The sequence below is a fragment of the Amblyomma maculatum genome, chromosome 10 (genome assembly GCF_055883805.1).
Source record: "Amblyomma maculatum isolate TAMU_Amacu chromosome 10, ASM5588380v1, whole genome shotgun sequence".
Lineage (NCBI taxonomy): Eukaryota > Metazoa > Arthropoda > Arachnida > Ixodida > Ixodidae > Amblyomma > Amblyomma maculatum.
The window spans coordinates 175,277,844-175,293,318 of NC_139353.1; the positions used below are offsets into that span (position 1 = coordinate 175,277,844).

At 44.9% G+C, this 15,475-nt stretch overlaps 1 long non-coding RNA gene across 1 annotated transcript; it reads right to left on the reverse strand.

Moving 5' to 3' along the window:
* Window positions 1-8,913: 8,913 nt before the first annotated feature.
* Window positions 8,914-11,098, reverse strand: LOC146177974 (uncharacterized). Its single transcript, XR_014701410.1, has 3 exons — window positions 10,856-11,098; window positions 9,752-9,895; window positions 8,914-9,649 (listed from the first exon to the last, which is right to left on the reverse strand). It is a non-coding gene; the product is annotated as an uncharacterized LOC146177974 (long non-coding RNA).
* Between the last annotated feature and the right edge of the window lie 4,377 nt (window positions 11,099-15,475).

Sequence of the window (15,475 nt, forward strand, 5' to 3'; positions counted from 1 at the left end):
TTCTCGCAATTATTCGGGTTTAATTTGCTCATGACTTCAGCGTAGGTGCATTCAAAATATCTTTTGCTACGAATGTCTACTAGGCTGAGTGGATTTAAGTTTTAAATACATTCGCAGAACTGCGGGCGCTGCATATTTCGTCACATATTCAATTCATTTACAAAATACAGTACCGCGTTTTACAGGTCAGAAAAGGGCATTCAAGGGAATCTGGGATGCTGGTGAACACGTTTTATACCGTACCATAATTGTAGTGCTTAGCCTGTTATTCTGAGTGAGAGGCTACCAGTTCGACGATAAAAGATGCCTTTACTGCTGTCAGCCTGTTGACAGCCCAGCTTAGGCGGTTAGACGAGATATGTGAAATGTTGTTCACACAGCAGGGTATTTTCAAAATGTATAGACAGTGGCTTTCTTTTGTTATATAAATTTATGCAGCTACTATATTAAATATTATCATTTTGGTGAATATATATTGCAGGATAGTATGATCGGGTTTTTCTTATTGTTCTATATATTTCTCACAAAAGTCCGCCTGGGAGCGTGAAGAAAATGAAATATATAGAATTTTTACATACAGGGAAAGAGATTTATCTCATTGATCTGCAATTTTAATGAAAATTGCTGTTCGAAGTAGAACCAAAGAAAATCAAGCTTTATTGCATATCAGGGAATAATTTTTGCGGGAACATTACAGGAACCTTGTCACTACAAGTGAAACAAAACATAGTGACTTCTGGGTCAAATCAAGACTGTCGCTCCAAACCCCTTAAGCCGCATAATATGTCAAAAATATATATGCACTTTAAAACATGCTTTTGACAAAGCGAATAAGAGCAAATGATTACCTTGCAAATATGCGCTCAGCCTGCGCCAACAGCTGAAGCAAAAGCAGGGACAAAAGGAACACTTTGTCAAAAGAAAGAAATATATGTTTAATAATTCTGCGTCATGATGATATTTGTGAACTTGCAGATAATTGTCAAACAAGCGCCAGCACCATTGCTGTGTTCGGCGACAGCTTATGCTTCATTTTTGTAACTCCATAAATTTGTAAGACCTAAAGACTAACGCTATATAATAACATTGACATATTGAAAAGACCTGGCAGTTCAGAAAGCGATTAAAATTGAGATGAACGGCTTCTCGTCTGTTGAAAGAGAGGAGTTGAGCATAATTATTGTTTATTAGCAAAGTATTATAACGATCTGAACAAGCACATCAACACTTTGGCCGTTCTGCTTGATTTGGACATCAGAAACTGTTTAAAAATCTCTTTAGTTGGCGCAGTTTCGAAACCTCGAGAACAAGACGAAAAGGGGGAGAGTATAAAGGGTTGCTCTTCTTTAATTCTTGAATAAAACATCGGAAGGTACGGATGTTCAGGCAGTCTCGCTGACGCAATAATTCCTCCCGATGTTCGATCAGAATAATGCGCTTCAGGCGGCACGGCTCTGTGCTCTCGAAAATATGTACGCTCCGGAAAACTCCTACGTATGACATTAAGACACGTTTATTCCGCAAAATTGCTTGTGGCCATCATTCGATACTGACAAATAAAGACTTGTGAAAAATTGGAATCCAGAATATTTTGCATCGTTATGTGACTTTGTAGCATAGTCATGTAGGCCACCAAGTGGCCCGTGGCCTCTGGCAAGGTACAGGTCATGTTACCTTGCGGTCACCATGTGACGTTGGGCATAACCTCGTAGGCCGCCAAGTGGTCATGGCCACTGTCAAGGTGAAAGTAACATGTCCTGCGGTCGGGGCGATATTTAGAGGTAAACCTCCGTGTTAAGCCTGGTGATCGCCACATGACTTTGGGGCACAGTCATATAGTACATCAAGTGGCCCGTGATTTATGTAAAATGTAAAGGGCACTAGATTTAGATTTAAAACGTCTGCGTTAAGTCTGTTAGTCGAAATGAGATTGGGGCATAGTCACGTAGGCCACGAAGTTGCCCGTGACCCCTGACAAGGTTGCCGAGAGATTTAGAGGTCAAATGTTTGTTAAGCGTGGTGGTCGCCATGTGACTTTGGGGCATAGTCGTGTAGGCCATCAAGCTGCCCCTGACGTCTGTCATGGTCAAGGTAAGGAGATTCAGAGTTGAAACTTCTGTGTTAAGCCTGGTGGTCGCTGTGTGACTGGGGCAATGTGACGTATGCCAAATGGCCCGTGACCACTGATCGCGTGAGGTGACATCAGTGTGACGTGGAAGTAGAGGGCGTTAGATTGGCGACACGTGTATAAATAAATAGGAGCGTCCAGGTTACTACCTAGGTTATAACGCTGCGAAAGTTGGAGGAAGATGAACACCCTTCTACAGTAACGCGTCGGAACCCGAAAAGGTACTTCGGAATGAAGCCCTGAAAAAGTGGCGTGCCGAAGAGACTGAGGACGAACGTGCTTTACGTTTCGACAAAACCACAATGTATTTAATTCAAGCTTCGCAATAAGCTTAGCCCTTTACAAGAAGCTTGCGCCTCCCTCCAGGGTTAATGAAAGATAAACCGCCAACCAATGTTTTACCAACCAGTCATCATGAATAGCTCTGCAATAAATCTACTTTCATGGTCACATAGTTTTTATGTCACAGCAAAAAAGCCAATTTCATAGCTGCCAATTTCGCACCATGGATTTTAAACACGTGACTAGCAAGTGAATATTCGCAGAAACAACCCACAGATTAGATACATCTCATCAAGCAGGCCAAGCTAGAGGGAACAGCCAGAGGGCTCCTGGACTAAGGGGTCTCCTAGGAATGTCTGCCTTACTTTTATTTAAAGTGTTTTTCTCCCCCTCCAAGAAGCAATCAGAAATATTTTGCGCCGAACGGTGGCCATTCGTATCAAGAATACGGCGCTAGACATCTCAAATAAATGCAATCGATGGAGATTTCGTATTGAATGACATTATTGTACAGAGAAGGAATACATATCAATTTTCCAAGGTAAATGTTCTTTTCTCTGAAAATCATCGCAAGAGATTAAAAGCGCCATTTCACATTTCTGAAATGCCAATGATTGAAGATTTGTTGCTTCCGCATTAAATCTTATCGTTTATTTGGTTCTTATGAAATCTAGCAAAATTTACTTCTAAGAAACTTCTAAAACTTTTTGTTGCCTCAGAGTTTTAGGCAAATATCTCAAACAAGTCTCCAGGGGTGAAGCGCTGGAAAGGAAGTTCAGTTTTCATATTGAAAATTCCGTATCGTACTAAACCGATTTTAAAGATCGTGTATAATCCGATAAATGTCATGTCGGTGTGACCCGCCCCGTACAATGCCTAAGTAGGTTATATTGGACCGGTATAACGCTCGAACCGGTCTGAAAACTCCAGTTTGAAGCCTATACCGAATAATTAATATCTGGTAAGCAGGTCGAACCGGACATACCATGTCCGGTAAGGATCTCAATCTTGATAGACCGGCAGGTATGAATTATTGCCGAGCAATATCCGTTATGTATCTAAAACTGGACATGCCGTCTGGCATGGATCAGTACAGGGCTGACCGGTGCGGCATAGAGCTCATATTTAGTGTAGTCCTACTTAATTCTTATGCCGGACGAACCCAGTCTTCACGGAAATGATACTGGAAAGAGCATTTGCCCTTCTCAACAAGCAGGGGCCCTCTATGAAACCCAACGATAATGACAATGCCGGAGCATGTGCTCGCGGCAAATAAGCATAAAGCATACACCATATACATTACAAAATGAGTGTTATGGGGGTCGCTAAGGTGGCTTCATCGCTCCTTTCAAAATTCTTGCCGTCCTTGTAAGCACCTTTCCTGTCTCCAGAGAAGTAGATCATCTACTTCTGAGGAAGCTCCAGACATCCTCTCAGCGTCAGGTTGCGAGATTTTCAGAGCATGCTACCCATGCATGATTGCAGCTCAGGTCGGCACGGAGGCTAGGCCTAGTGCTGCCGCTGCAACGCTGGCAGTGGTAGCTTCGTCGGAGTTGCTCGCTGCAACGCCTGCCCTGCCGTCGACACCTCAACCTGACCATTGGCCTCAGGTCCAGCTTGGTGCTCCCGGTTCTTCAGCACCAGCGCCCATTCAGCCTTCCCAAAATGCACAACAGCGCGCAAGTGAACTGTTCTCTGGGCGGAGCACGGCTATGGCCACCCAGTTAACATGCCGAGATGGACATCCAACGGTGCGATCTGAGGAGACGTGCTCTCCAATGGAGTTATCGGCTCCACCATTCATGACAACGAGCACCCGTGCCCCTTACAAGCGTCCTCTGAAGATAATCAACCGAATTCGTCCTCGGCAAAAGGTGGCTATCAAGGAAAGCGCTCCTGTTTAACTATCGAAAACCAGGTTGTACCTACACCGTGATTGTCATCTTATAAAGTGGCAATTAAATCTCTAGCCACAAAAAGCCTGACCGATATGCCAAACAGGATCATCCAGGCCAACTTGGACGCGTGTCTCGGACCCAGAGGTTTTCGGGGCTTCAAGGCAAGGAAGAAGTCAAACACTATAGTTGTGTGGCTCCCGACACTTACTGCGGTGGAACATATCCAAACGCTTAGTTGTATTGCAGTCACAAGTGAGATCTCAGTGACTGTTCAAGTGTATCTAGTTGAAGGCTCCGACTTGAACCGTTGCGTCGTTTACAACGTCGACATAAACAATGATCAAACCACCCTTCAACGTGAGCTGTACTGCCCAACGCACCGAATCATACATGCCCGACACATAGGAAAGGGGCGTTCCTGCATGATCACCTTGCAAGGCCCTCCGACACTCCAAGCCTGTCTGTACTATTACGGTTGCATATTAAGGCTGCGGCCGTATAAACCGAGTGTGGTTTACTGTTACAACTGTTTCAGGACAGGGCAAATGCGTAAATCCTGCCCTTTTGCTACTGCCGATGGAGGTGCGTCTTAAGGAAAAGTTACGTATCGATGCGGCCTCTACAAATCGGACGACCACGAGATAACATCTCCAAGTTATCCGACAAAGCAAAAGGCAACGCAGAAGGCTCGTCTTCCGAATAGAAGACATGACTCCAGTGCAGACATCCAATCGCTTTGCAGCTCTCCAGTGTGATGATGACGATCGAGTGGCCAGAGCTTCCTGAGCCCGCTTCGAATGCACCTCCAGCTAAGACAGTCTAACGATACGGTGCTCAAGAAACGCCGTCGACAACAGCCAATACAGCAGCGTATCGATCTACCAGACGACGATATGGCTGTAGTGGATGAGCAAATCAATCGTCTCTTAGCAGAGGTCTTTAAGCTCCGACAACACCATGAAATGCTTGCTCGACGTCGGAGAGCTGCAGAGGTAACCGCCAAATCTAGTAATTGCCCAACACCGCCGCCTTCATCCCGCGCAACAGGGCCATTTGCTGCCTCTTCCCAGTGTACCACAACGCCCAATGATAACTCTGCAACATCGCTGCACCGCTTTATGGTCAACCAGTTGTCCAACCTGACATCTGTGATACTGCAGCGTTGGACTAGCACGCGAAAATGGTGAAATCCAGTAATCCTGGTGTACTACAGTAGAACTGTACAGGCATTTCCACGAAGGTGGTCGAGCTCAAGACCCGACTGCGATTTAACAAGCTTCGGATATGGGCTATGTTACTTAAGGAAACGAACGCCTTGCCATCAATTCCAGGCTTCAGCGACTACGTATCTCCTTCAATGACCGACCGTTGTGTGCAGACTGCTTCTTCCCCCGGAAAGGCGGCGGTACATGTTGAAACGCGTAATCCTCATGTGCGCCTTTTACTCGAAAACTGGTGCACATCATACCAAGAGGTAGTAGCAGTTGCTGCGAAATTTCTGAAAGGAACCGTTGTTCTTGTTTCATATTACGTTCGACCAGCTGGAGGCGCCTCTTCCCGTATTAATCTTGTCTGGTTATTAAATGTTCCTCGGCAATACCCTGGGTGTCCAATTTTAGTCGGAGGCGACTTTAACGCCCTTCACTCAGATTGGGGGTATCCGACTGCAAGCCCTCGTGGTAGGCGCATGCGGGACGCCATCACTGATGCCCTGCTTGTTCTGCTTAATCACCCTTGGTCAACAACACGGCTTGTGGGTCACATACGTAGTGCTGCTATGCTCCAGACTTGACGTGGTGGTTGGGCGTGGGAACTCCTTCATGGCACATGGAGCCAGACTGCTGCGGAAGTGATCACCACCCTATCATCATTTGTCTCCATCCCTCGCGTCTCCGCCCATTACGCCGCAAATGTTATGTGATCAACTGGGACAGCTTCCGCTCATGTCTCGACAGTATGTCTTCAGATTAGCCGTCACTCCTTGTTGACCGTATACAAAGAGCACTGAACAGCGCTACGACTACTACCTGGATTGATGTTGGTCGACCGGTACTAGATCTTGGCCTGCTTAACTTGTGGGCAGCCCGCCGTCAATCTGAGCTGGCTGCTACGCGAGACCCTACTTCGGGGCAGGCACGTACACAACTGAATTTTCTTGCTGCGACGGCTCGGAGATATGAACGCGACCTTTGCGACGCCAGTGGCATGCATGGCGTTAACAATATTTTGATAAATCATCGAATACCTCACTCTGAAGAACGTTTCGTGCAATGCAACACGGTCGTCGTTCTACTGACGCAGCAGCAACAGCATGTTTTGCGGGTAATCTGTCGCCGGGCGATTTCACCAAAGAAGCTGCTCGAACATTTTTCCCAAAATATGATATACTGCCTCCTTCAGCCGCAAATCTTAATTTTGCAAGTATCCCTGCAGACGCATGGAAACTACCATCTGCTGCCGACGCACATGGAATTGCGGGCCCCTTTTCGATGTCTGAGCTGCTGGCTGCAATTGACGATGCGAAACGGAAAAGAGCGCCCGGCCTGGACAATATTCAGTATGCGGTTTACAAGAACCTCAGTACTGCTGCACTTCCTCAACTACTAGACACCATAAACAAAGTGTGGCTTGATGGTGTAGTTCCCGGGAGCTGGAAAACCGCTGTCCTGATCCCTATTCCCAAACCTAGGAAGCCTCCAACAGACCTCGCCAACTTACGACCAATCTCCTTAACATCAACGCTTTGCAAGCTCATAGAGAAAATGCAAGCCACACGACTTTCTTGGCGGCTTGAAGAGCACGGTTTTTATCATCCTGCTCAAATTGGATTTCGTCCATAAATAGGTACAGAGGACGGGTTGGCTGTCTTGGAATCAGCAGTTCTATCATCTACCCGCAGCCGCAATGTACGTACCATATTAGCAATGGACGTTGAAAAGGCATATGACAACATCAGTCATGCTGCAATCTTGAATGCCATTGACATGCTTCATCTCCCTCCGAAAGTACGCACTTTTGTCGCATCATTTTTGGACGGAAGAAAATTTGCAATACGCCTCAGCGGTGATACTGTTGGTTCATTCGTTTCACTACGTGGCGTGCCCCAGGGATCGGTATTGTCTCCGACGTTGTTCAATATTACTTGCATCCCATTGGCATGATGCTTAAATGATATCCTGAAATCAAGTTTTTGCAATACTCAGATGATATCACGGTATGGAGCACTCACCATGATCTTCTCACTCAAGAGGCCGTCCTTCAGTCAGCATTAGCCGTAACCTCCGATTACGCATCCTCCATTGACCTTCAACTTTCTGTGTGTAAAACTTCATACACGTCAGTCGTCAAACGCTAGGGACGCCGTAAACATACCTCAAATCCAATTCGTCTCTATCAGGCACCCCAATACAAGAAAGTTCGAGCCTGAAAATTCTGAGCTTAACAATTCACCAATCAAGATCAGCGACTGCTTCGCTTTCTCAGGCGAAAAAAGCAAGCACTTCAAACTATGCGTTTAATAAGAACAATTACACCTAAAACCGGTGGCGCTGGATCGTATGTTGCACGCCAGTTAGTGATTGCGGTTCGGCAGCCACGTATTGTTTATCACCCCCAGTTCCAGCATCTTACAAGAGCACAGTGGAAGCGCCTTGAAGACGTAAATCGAGAAGCTATGAGGACCATAACATGCCTTCCATGACTCACACCGGTCGCAGCACTACAGGAGAATGCGCAGCTCAACACCATCGATGAACTGGTGCAGCAGCGCCGTCATGCTCGCAGACTCAAGGCCACTTTGTTGCATTCCACGGAAGCACTGGGGGCGTATGCAATGTCACGCATTATTCTTCAGCCACCTGCGCCAGTTCTCCCTCCCTGGAAATTTATACAGTTAGGAGACAACAAGCCAACTGATATCCGCAGACCAACGTCTGCCAACTCGGCATCGTTGTTTCGCCAGAAATGTGAAGAGCAAGATACTCACCTGCCTCAAGATTCCATAGTAGTGTACGTGGATGGAAGCCTGCAAGGCGGTGAAGCCAAACAGGCAATCTACTATCCACGGAAACCTAGCCCGAATCAGACCACTACGTTTCAGCTTTCGGAACCACCAGCATCTTTCTGCGCTGAGCTCGTGGCAGTCCAGGAGGCACTAAGCTCCGTGGCTTCCATAACCATGCTCCCTAATACCCACGTTGTCATCCGCACTGACGCACTTCAGGCAGTATGTCTGCTCCGACGTATCAGCCGCTGCCCTAAAATTTGCCAAGACATCCACCAGCTTGCGGCCCGCATCCCACAGTCAATACGCATTCAGTGGGTCCACCGGGATCTGCTGCCTTCCCAAAGTCAAACTGATTTAGCAACCAGCCTCGTGAACCAAGAAGCATCAATCCCACGGCTCCTCGAAGTGGACAACGCTGCCCTACATTCGTCAAGAAAAGATCACCTGCGGCGCCGCACACGTGCACATATGCCTCCGTGTGCGATATCCCTTCCGCGCGGTCTCACCCGTGCCAACCCAAGCAGCACGCCGTCAATGGACCGCCAATGGTTCAATATTGGGATATATTGGTCCCAATATTGGTCAATATTGGCGTCTGATTGGGGCGCACAAAGAGCCAAGATATATGCCAACCAATTTGATCGGCTCTCCTATCAAAACCAGTATTGGCATACTACCTTGTTTACTGGCATTCAACGGCACTCAATGGCTATTCAATAGCTACTCAATATCTTGCACCCAAGCTCACTCACTGGTTGTTATATCACGGCCATCCCGCCAAGCTCACTGGCCATCCAATATCTTGTATCCATGCTTATTCACTGGATATTCACAACTGGCATCCAGCCAGATTTATCGGCTACCCAATATTTTCAATCCAATCTTGCCCAGTGGTTTTGCATTATTGGCATCCAGCCAGAGCAATTGGCAATCCGGCTAGTTGCTTTTTTGTGCTATGACTAATAGGCACCTGCAAAGCCATCCCCTACTTATGCAGTGCAGATATTTTTCATGCAGCTTTTTATTTAAATAAAGCATGCTGAGGATATCCATGCACAGAAAATAATACAGCTGAAAGGTTCACTGCATGGTGATTTATTAGGTGTGTACGTGTTACAGGGCATGGAAACATTTAGGCAGAACTCTTAGACTTCAGTGCTCCTCCTGTCTTTGCGTCCCTTGGCAAGGTGTTCTCAGGCCCCAGGTTGGAGGAAGGCGCTGCGTTCATCGCAGCTTCTTTTGTGGTCGGTTGTAGGGGCAGCAGCTCCATGCAGCCTTTAAAGATATGGACTTGAGCAGCGTGCATAACAATGTATTTCCTTTCGCAGATGGCACCTGGAAATAAAAGCAACATTCATAAATCCATTAAGACAGAAAACTTTTGGAAAGTGGAAGTGCAGCTAGACCGTGGAGTAAAAATGCAAAATAAAGCACTACCTGTTGTCCCTCAGGCAACTTTCTTGTCTGATTTACTCAGGTTGAAATAAGCTGCATGCTCAGTGAGGCCGGCCATATTAACTTGGTTACATTGGTTGCGACATCTGGCAGTGCACGGCTTCCCATGTGGATGTATTGTTGACGCTGGAAACATAAAACAAAATGATATTTGCCGTTATCTATTCGGTAAACGGTAGTCAGTGCTTGCCCTTTATACTTGTAGTGCCTTTGTGATCGAACACCTGTAGAAGAAAGACGTCGTCATAACTGGAAGCTTCAAATCAATAGCTTTCCTTTGAATAGATTGCCGCAAGAACTAAAAAGAAACTACAAAGGAAACAACAGACACAAAAAATGGCAGTCGCAATCCGACCGCGGCTGCTAAATTTAGTGTGCACCGCATCATTACTGCAAACAGAACGTTTTAAAAGTTGTCAAAGCTGCAGCCAAAACAACGTACGACACAGACGCTTTGGGGTTCGTATCATACACTCGAACTGAAAAAATAAAGGAATCCGTAACTTAGCATCACGTTTGTTGTGGGAACAAGTTTGTACGTGTGGTAAAGTATAAGAACTATGGTAGCAACTGTAAATAACCTATTTTAAGCGGCTATTTTATGACACTTCTACTACTCGGAATTAGCGCAAGAGAAAGATCAAACACGTGAATAAGCTACGCGTCGTTTAGACCATTCCAATAGCGCATTCATAACGGCAAATTACAATATTAAATATTCGCTCGCAACTAAAAATCATGTGCCATAAAGCTAGACTTAACTCTGAGTTTACTGGCCACTTCAGACATATAACACACGCGCGATGAAGTTTTAACCTGAAAATCACACAAAACACGCGTCATGTTTTACACGACCACGTTTTTCTTTTGCAATACAAATTGGCCACCTCTGCGCCGTAAATTTTGTCATTATGACCAGAGTTTATGCATACAAAATAGTGCGCTGAAAATACAGTTCAGAACTGACTGGCGTGGTGCGGTCGAAATAAATGACTTTCCGTTCTCGCAAGCATATCGGTTATTGACATGATGATCAAGGCTGACAACATACTGCACCAAATAATGCAAAAAAAAAAAGTATCTTACCTTACGGCTAGCGCAGATTTGCAGACCTCAGTTGCAACAATCCAAAATGAATGCTGCCACGCAAAGTACATCCCAGGGATCTGATGCTTTATACACCTGGTAAGAAAAAGTAGCGATCTTACAAGGAGACAAAGCAAGAAATAATCTCAGAGAGCTCAGTTATGAACAAACAACTTAAAATGCTGGTGGTACTCACAAATATCCTCTTTCAGGCATGGCCATTAAAACGAATCGGAACTTTCACAAGGCTTGATCTTTCGGTTCTGCTGTCCAAAGCTGCGGGAGCTCGAGCAGCTCGAGCGGGTGGGGATTGTGTGGCCGACCAGACGCCTCTGAATCAGCGGCTTGTGTCGAGTTTTGAGGCACGGTTGGAAGGGGGCAGAAGTATGGTTGTGTTTTCTCTCCCTCTTTTTTTTTTTGCTTGAGATCTGTCGAAAGAGTAGGCATAAAGCTCGAAAGGGAGTGAGAGAAATGAAAGAGGTCCCGCAGGACCACGTGAGCCCAGAAGGCTGCCGGCCAGGAAAGTTGGCGGGAAGGAAGGGAAGAGTGAGGAGGAGTAGAGTCGGGGGCATTGTGAGCAACGCCTGCCTAGCCGGGAGTGAAGAGAGGGTAGTGAAGGTCGCTGGCCTTCCGCGATGACTGCTTTACGGGGAGAAGAGGCTGCAAGACGGGAAGTTGAAAGCGGTTTGGAGAATTGCTTTAGTCAAGGCCCTCGGGCGGAGAAGCGACAAAAGGACGAGAGAATGGAAACCATATGTTCTTTGCGCCAAGCTTGAGAGGAGGAATGCGCAGAGTTTTGCGTCTGGCTTCGCTAAAACAACGAGGAGTGCGTTCGGAGCTCTTTGGTCGCCTCGACTGTTGGCTCGGTAACATTTTCAGTGGAATGATAATTTCGCTATATTTTTTTTTTGTTAATGCAAAATGCGTTTTACCTCATAGTTTCAAATAATAATCACATACGTAAAACAATCTTCAGTTTTCATGGAATCGTCCTCGGTTCGAACAAATGGACACATTTTTTTTACTAAAGATTGCACACAGGTCGCCGTTCATGACGGAGTGCTCTTGAAACGTCATCACGCGCAACTGAGCGATGCAACAGCCCGTATACTTGCTGTATTCCTATTAAGGAAAAGAAAAGCGAAAACGACAATAACTACGAGTACTTCAAGGTTAAAAATTCCCATGTTATTCATTTTTATTTTTTTTTTAAAATCAGATGGACATTCAGAGCAAGAAAAAATCCGCGTAGAACTAAGCGTGGGCATATCAAGAAATACAAAATACTCGACGAGCTAAGATTTGAAGAACTAAATTTGCAGTAAAAAAAAAAATAGAAAGAAAGCAAGGGTCAGCATTGAAACTATATCTACGAACTTGGGACAAGGTTGTCCTCAGAAAGAAGCGCGGTATAATCATCTTTTGCCCGCGGAAGCAGCGCTTGTGAAAGCGGCAGAATATTTCACAAAGGAACCCTAATTTTCAATCATGTGTTAAATTATTCGAGAGTGGTGTTCTCTAAAAATGCCTCAAAACTGCTAAAGTAACGCACTCGCATTACTTTTAATATATATGAATTGCAATTAGCTGCCTGGTTGACATGATGGAATAGAATTATTTAGTTCTCTGAAGGGAAACGCCTTCGGTGCGGTGATTATATGGTTGGATAATAAGGCAATGAATGTTTGAAGAATAGTTTCTGAACAATGCTTAGGAGAGCGCTGTCAAACGCTGGTCAAATGCATCATTATGAGCCATATATTACAGCTTTCGAACAAAAATAACTTCCGTAAAGAACATCGTTATTATGCAATTTCAATTTTGTTACCATATATGCTGGCGACACATGTGCGCGCATTCATTACACTGTAAGTAATTGTTTTAAATGTTCATTTTTTTTCGTTTGCCTTGCCCCATGCAGTGCTGTTGATTTTTTTTTTATTATCTTTTACATGTACACTACTTCTTGGCAGTGTGCGATTTACGTCGCATTAGAATACGAACCATTCCAGGTCAGTTCAGATTTGTTTTCTGGTCAAGTGAATTAGCTAGACATAACGTAGAATATATGTTGCTTGTATTTTTTCTTTGAGCTGAAATATTTTATGCGCTGCTGCACCGATGGCCAAAGTCGTTCAGTCTTTGTCTGTTGCTGAAGCCCACAGCAGAGCGCAAAAGAGTACAGTACAAATTTGTGTTTAGTAGATATTAGAACTCGAAGGCCCTGAAAGCAGCCCAACATATCTGTCTATAAGAACAGCTAGTACTGAGGCGTGGTATAGTCGGTGCTTATGCTGAATGCCGGAAACAGCTAGGGTAATGGCGAGTCATGCAGTGCGTGTTTGATTGGCTAGCGCGATCGATCTCTCCCACCTCTGCTTAGCTTGAACATGTTGGGTTTCTTTCCATCACGTAAAAAAAAGGCGAAAATAATGATGCTACGCGTGCGTGTTTCCATCATGGACAAACGTTTACAGTATGTGGATTCACCGGATATATTCGATCGTTTCTTCGTTTACTATCCAAACGTAACCCCTGGTGTTTTTTCAAGCGACACACACGTTCTGTTGCATTCTTTGCATTTGAGCACCTTGCGTTTCTTGACTGCGCAGGATTTTTTTCGCGGACACGCATCTATTAAACATTTGCTTGTCAGATCAGATGTGTGCTCGAGCGTGCGCGTATGCTTGTACTCGTATGCGTATAAATAGGCCCATGGAACGAAATCCCGTGCACGAGAGTTGTGCGCGAGATGTGTTCGAGATCTGTGCATGGATATATCTGTGCATCGGATCTGTGCATTGATGTGTCAATCACTTTCAATCATCCTGATTTCACGAGATCAGAAAAACAAATCGTCTCCACCGGGAATCGAATTCCTAGCCTAGTTAACGCTTTAACCAACTGCGCTAAACCCTGGATCGCGAAACTAGCACCATACGTAATTCTCATTGTCTACCGTGAGGATAGCGACGAGAATGACGCTGCAATTAGTGATGATGACAATGATGACAGTATCAATGGTAATGACGCTGCGTTTAGTTGATAACGATAATGATACGTAATGCACCGTATGCAGTAGCATTAATCTCGCCTTTGCTAATTTCTGCAGTGTAGATTCCACGTGCTGTCAGAATTTTTTCAACACTTGGCTAAAGTTTGGAACACTATCTGTGTTAGCTACGTCCACGCGTGATCGACACCCGGGCCTCTAGTCTGCAGGAATTGTCTCGAAGATATTATATGCAGAATTTTACATAACAATTAATCGTGCCTAAAGTGGTAAATAAAAGAGTTCTCTACCAAAATTGTCAAGTATAATCGCAGGTCATCCACAACAATTAGCGAATCACGAAAAATGTATTCAGAAAAATATATTCTACATTTTCCGTGATGGGCAATTCTGTTCATTTTGCCTGGTCAGCTTAGTCAAACAATTTTAGGGCAATCTATACATTAATCCCAAAAAACATTATATATATGGTGGCCCAAATTACGTATCGCGTATGAATATCTTCTACAGTTGAACGTAAACTGACGTCCGGGCCAGCGAAAAATTTAGTTGCGACGAAATTAGCCCCAACACACTGTCATATTGAGATGCAAGCATTAGAAATGTATCTGTCGTTCAGAGCTGCTTCTACTGCTTTTTTAGCGCCGCCGCAGCCTGAAATGTGCAAAGGTGGCCAGCCATCAAAGCTCGTTAGACAATATCGACCACTAGAAACCATGATATATACAATGTTGGGATGCCATCAAAGCTGATGGGACAATATGGACCAATCCATGTCAAGATATATGCAATGTTGACAAGCCATCCATATTGGCAGAACATTATTGCCCAACCTATGCCATTAGGGTGCAATGCTGGCTAGCCATCACAGTCCATCGAACAATATTGAACAATATAATGCATATGTATACATTGTTGGCAGGCCGCCATGACAGGCGGGTCACTATTGACCAATATATGCCATGATTTATTTATTGCTGACAAGACAACCATAATGGCCGGACAATATTAACCTATTTATGCCATTATATGTGCAATGCTGGCCAGCCATCAGACCTCATTAGGCAATATTGACCGCTATAATCCAAGATATATACAATGTTAGGATGCCACCAAAGCTGGTGGGGCAATATTGACCAATGTATGCCAAGATATATTCAATGTTGACGAGGCAACCATAATGGCCGGACAATATTAGCCAAGCTATGCTATGATATGTGCAATGCTGGTCAGCCATCAAGGATCATTAGACAATATCGACCACTAGAAACCAAGATATTACAATGTTAGGAAGCTGCCAAAGTTGGTTGGACATTATTGACCACTGTATGCCTAGATATATTCAATATTGAGAAGCCGTTGTTATTGACCGGACAATATTTACCAGGTTATACCATGGTGTGGAAGATATTGGCAAGCAATTGCAGCTGGTTGGCCAATAATGACCAGTCTGCCTCACTGTGTATACAATAATGGCAAACTGTTCAATATGAATGGGCATTATTGACCGCTCTTAGCCGGTTGAATGCCAATAACGGATATGGGTGAAGTTCACTGGGCCAATAATGATTATGGTATAGCGTGGCTGCACATTATTGGTAGCTCAA